General features: G+C 43.0%; 1 long non-coding RNA gene across 2 annotated transcripts; it reads left to right on the top strand.

Annotated features, from left to right (window-relative positions):
* Positions 1–236: 236 nt before the first annotated feature.
* LOC107978349 lies at positions 237–2,260 on the top strand. Of its 2 annotated transcripts, none has more exons than XR_004770789.1 (3): positions 237–375; positions 975–1,158; positions 1,584–2,260. It is a non-coding gene; the product is annotated as an uncharacterized LOC107978349 (long non-coding RNA). The 2 variants fall into 2 exon arrangements; XR_004770788.1 differs by lacking the exon at positions 237–375 and adding an exon at positions 648–737.
* Positions 2,261–5,150: the final 2,890 nt, after the last annotated feature.

Genomic DNA, 5,150 nt, shown 5'->3' with positions numbered 1-5,150 from the left:
TCAGACAAGAAAGATGCAAGCACATCCAAGAGGAAAGATAGAGCGAGGGTAGACACACGGAGCACAGGGACTGGCGTGGGTGGAGGATAGAGAGTTTCGATACAGGAAGAATGAAACCAGTGGCAGAGGCAGTGACTTACAGCAGGTCTGGACCACAGAGAAAAAGACAAGTTACCTGGAAAGGGGGAAGTAGAGGCAGGGGAGTAGGGGTAGAGCAAGGAGGAAAACAGAAAAATGTGGCTAGCTCTGCTCCCACAGAGAGAGCAACCCCATTGCAATCTGTGACCTTTATACTACATCCGGGCGTCAAATTACCATACAGTGCTCCGAAGATATGTGGGCATGGGTGCAGCAGTTGAAAATGAAAGTTACAAGGTTTGTAAGGCAAGGATATGACTGACCAGATGCTGGAAACAGGTGGGGACTGGGAGGGAGAACAGCAGTGACCACCCTGGGGACCGGTGAGCAACCCTGGCCCTCCTGTCTGCTCATCTGAAATATCGATCTTGATCTTTGAATGCATTAAACAATGCAGGAGCCCAAGTGCACTGCATCCACCCCCCAGCTCTTAAGAGATCTTCTGTGAAAGTGTTCCTGGAAGAGGCAGTTAATGCCTACACCCACTTGTCCTGTGATTCATTGCCGAGCAGCAGGCCAGCTCACCTCCTTCATGGGAGTCCTGTGCTGAGGTCTTGGAATTCTGAAGGGCCACACGCCTCAGGGAGGTCAAACAGGAGGTATGGATGCCTACGTAAAAACCATACATCCTGCCCCTGTCCATTCACACAGGGCCTGCTGTTTAACCTATTGTAAGGTGGCTTTCTCAGGAGCCTGGGCTTTCTGCAGGCCTAGAGGCTGAGAGTGTACAAACGTAATTTTATCCTGGTTTATCCAGGTTATGAGCACAGCAGAAAAGTTGGAAGTTGGCAGTAGCTTGGATATTGTGTGGTTTTAATGCTGCTTCTGCTTCATAGGTGGGGAAACTGAAGCCATCTGGGATTCGAGTGCCATAGATGACACCGGAACTTAAACGCTGTGGCTCTGAAACCAGAAGGCACAACACGGCAGCCACTGGAGAATTCCCAGCCACTGGAAATACTTCAGTTTTAAACCTTCAGAGAGCCGCAGGACAAAAGTGAAGCAGAAAAGAAATGACGGGTAATGTTGGCCTTAGTCGTGCATGACACCTATTCCAGTATGTGCAAAATATAGCAGGTTTCTCTGTGCACACTTGTCAAGCTGCTAAGTTAGAATGGTCCGTGTGCCTGCTTGGCTTGGTTGAGAAGAGATGGCTGGGGCAAGAGTGGGTGGGTAGAAGCAGACTCTGCATACCACCATGAAAGGCTTCTCCAAAGAGAGCCACCAGTTGTAGGCCCACGAGGCTACACATTTAGCAGAAACTCTATAGTCTCCCCAGGGCGTTACTAGAGCAAGAAATGTTCCCGCAATAGAAGTGTGGGCTGTGGTAGACACTGTCCCAGTCTGCAACAGACAGAGGACTTTGTATCCAGCCACCCATTTTTAGGGTGCTTTTTGCTGACAGTGTATGGCTGTGGGCAGCTGGTATTCCATCTATCTGTTAGGTGGCTAAATGTGGGTGGCACTGCCAACTCCTGAGTTGGAATGCTGGAACAGAAGTGCCCGGGTGGAAAAGAGACCGCCTCACACTGGAGGACATGAGAGGTCAGCCCAGATGATCAAGTGGAATGCCAAAGCCCCTTGGCTCGGGGAATTATGCAGACTTCCAGAGCTGTCAAATTCCGGGAATCCATTCCTTTCCAGCAGTCTGGGATTCCCTGAAACACTGCTTCCAGTTGGTTTTGCCTCCACCTTCTCTACAAATGTTAATGTGCATCTCAGGACCACATGTTCCTTCTCTGAGCCTCTGAGGCAGGCTTCACATCAGTGTCACTAAACAGGTGAATCTACCAGAGCTGCTGAAGAGCAGGTTACCAAGGTAACAGAGCCCCCAAGCAAAGTTGGTATGTTGCCAGCAATCAGCAGGCCTCTATGAGTGCCTATCAAGCCAGATGCTCACACTGATAGCATTTAACAGTCTCCTCTGACAGCAGGTGGTCACCTGGGCTAGGTCAAATTAAGACATGTTGTAATTACAAAATACACACCAGAAATCCAAGACCTAATACAAAAAAGGGCAAATGGCCCAGTGAAATATTTACATTGAAATTGAAATTATTCACACATTGAGATGATAATGTTAGTCTTTTGTTGGGTTTAATAAAGTAGACACTGAAGTTCATTTTAACTGTTTCCTTTTCCTATCAGAAACCACTGTTCTTGTGGAAGCATTTCATTTAAGGAGGCCACGCCTCCTGGGATTTAACTCCAGTGGTATTGTCTGGGATTGGGCTAGCAATGTGGTGATTGGTGGCATAATTATGCCTGTTAGTTACTGACCAGGATAAAACGTGGAAACAAGTGTGGGATGGAGCTGATGTGGGACATGAGGCTGTCATCATCCCAGTCCCTTGCCTTATTCACCCTCTTGGAAGGCATGGCTGAAGATCCATAGCCTAGACTCAGGTCCCTCAGCTACTGTCACTGAAGAGTGAGGAGGAACACCTGGAACAAGACATTTTTCTGATGAGGGCTGGGGTATTTGTTGCTTCTGTCTCATGCTTTAGAAACAAACTTGGAATCTAGGGCTGAACACATGGCCTAATAATACAGTGATTCTCTATTCTATGTCCTGTTTTAGTGGCAGGTATATAAATATACACAGATGCCAAAACTGAATAGAACCAAATGCATGTGTGTGTTCTGCCTATACTATTGCCTGCAAATACATGTGAATCTATAATTATCTCAAAGTTCAAGGCCATACCGGTGCACCATGCTGAAAGCAGCATTGTTCATAATGGCCGAAAGGCAGAAGAACCTAAATGTCCATTAATAGATGAGTGGCCAATGAAATATGTATATATGTATAATGGAGAATATTGTTTAGCATTAAAAGGGAAGGAAATGCTGCTGCATGCTACATCGAGAATGAGCCTTGAGAACAGCATGTTAAATGAAGCTATACATAGAAGGGCAAATAATAAACAGCTCCACTTACATGAGATTATAGAGTATTAAGACTCATAGGGGCAGAAAGTAGCACAGTGGTCACCAGCAATACCTACAAATAAACCTAAACAAAGAGGAGACAGATTTCTGCAAGGAAAACTTTAAAAGACTGAAGAAATAAGTTGAGGAAAATACTAGAAGATTGAAAAGTCTTCCATACTCTAGGATTGGCAGAACTAATATTGTGAAAATAACTATATTACTGAATGCACTATATACAGATTATATGCAGTTCCCATTAAAATTCCAATGGTATCCTTCAAAAAATTGGGGTAAGGGAATCTTGAAATTCATTCGGATATACAAAAGACTCTGAATAGCCAAAGCAAGAAAAACCAGGCTGGAAATATCACAATAACTGGTCCCAAATTATACTACAGATCCATAGTAAAAAAAAATAGTAATTATGCAAAACCAGACAAGTAGATTGAACAGAATAGGGCACCCAGAAATAAAGCTATATTGCTGTAGCAACCTAATATTTGGCAACACTGTCAAAAATCTATACTGGAAGAAAAACCACTTCATCAATAAATGGTGCTGGGAAAACTTAGTATCTTTTCATAGAAAGATGAAACTAGATCCATAGCCCTCATTTTGCACAAAATCAATTCAAAATGAATCGCATATCTTAATGTACAGCCTGAAACTTTAAAGCAGCATGCAGAAAACATAGAGAAAACACATCAAGATAGAGGCATGGGCAAGAAATTACTGAAAAGAACTCCAAAGCACAGGACATAACCCTGATGATTGACAACACTTGTGCACAGCAAAACAGTCACCAGAATGACATGGCAGCTTCCAGAATGCAAGAAAATGTTTTTCAAATATACCACAGAGGAGTTAATATTCAGAATATATAAAGATCTATAAACATTATATACCCAAACTAAATCATCCAGTCAGTAAACAGACCCATGAACTGAAAAACAGTCCCCAAAAGAAGGAACACAAATGGCCAGTAAATATTTTAATAGGTGTTCAACATCCCTAGTCATCAGGGAAATGCAAATCAAAACCATTTTGAGATTCCATCTCACACAGACAGAATGGATGACATCAAGATAACAAATGACAATGGATGCTGGCAAGGGTGCGGAGAAAGAAGCTTGTACCCTGCTGATACAAATGTAAACTCTCTGCTCTACTAGAGGACCCAAGTTTGATTCTCAGCACCCACACCAGAAAGCTCACAGCTACCAGAAACTCCAGCTTCTGGGGACACCAACTCCTCTGGCCTCTGAGTTTAAAATATTTTAATGAAATCAAGCTAAAAATAAACCTAATGTATATACCAAGGTTCTGGGTCAGCATACCAAGAAGATATCTACACATCCATGTTAAGTGATGCACTATCCACAACAGCTAAAATGGAACCAGCTTAGATGTCTGTCAACAGATGCTTACACAAAGAAAATGTGGTGTAAGTACCCAGTGGGCTCTTATTCTCCTGTAAAGAAAACATGAAATTATGAGATTTTTTTCCAGGAAAGCAGATAAATCTGGAAATCATCATAGTAAGTGAAATAATCTAGGCTCAGAAAGACAAACCTTATATGTGGATTCTAGATTTATATGTTCATAATTATGTACATAACCCTGTATCATGAAACTTCAAAGGGTAACATGGGAGTGACCAAGAAGAGATCTTACGGAAGTGAGGAAGGAGGGAAGAAAAAAACAGGAAGTGATGGAATGAATACATGTGACCTGAAAGGAGGAATGGGGCTAAGAGGGGAACAGGGTACCAGCAAGAGGCAGCAGGAGACAGGGGGCAATGGGGAAGGGAACAAAGAACAAAATGTAAGTCTAATGGTTGTGGTGCACACCTTTAATCCCAGCACCTGGGAGGCAGAGGCTGGTGGATCTCAGAGTTTGAGGCCAGCCTGGTCTACAGAGTGAGTTCCAGGACAGCTGGGGCTAGGCAGAAAAACCTTGTCTAGAAAAACCAGAAAAATAAAATAAATAAAAGAACAGAAAGTATTTCTGAAAATGCCATTATGAAATCCATTACTTGCCATTCTAACTTAATAATATTTTAATGATATATGTATTTT

This window comes from Cricetulus griseus, chromosome 7 (genome assembly GCF_003668045.3).
Source record: "Cricetulus griseus strain 17A/GY chromosome 7, alternate assembly CriGri-PICRH-1.0, whole genome shotgun sequence".
NCBI classification, from domain to species: Eukaryota; Metazoa; Chordata; class Mammalia; order Rodentia; family Cricetidae; genus Cricetulus; species Cricetulus griseus.
This window is presented reverse-complemented; position numbering and strand designations above follow the sequence as displayed.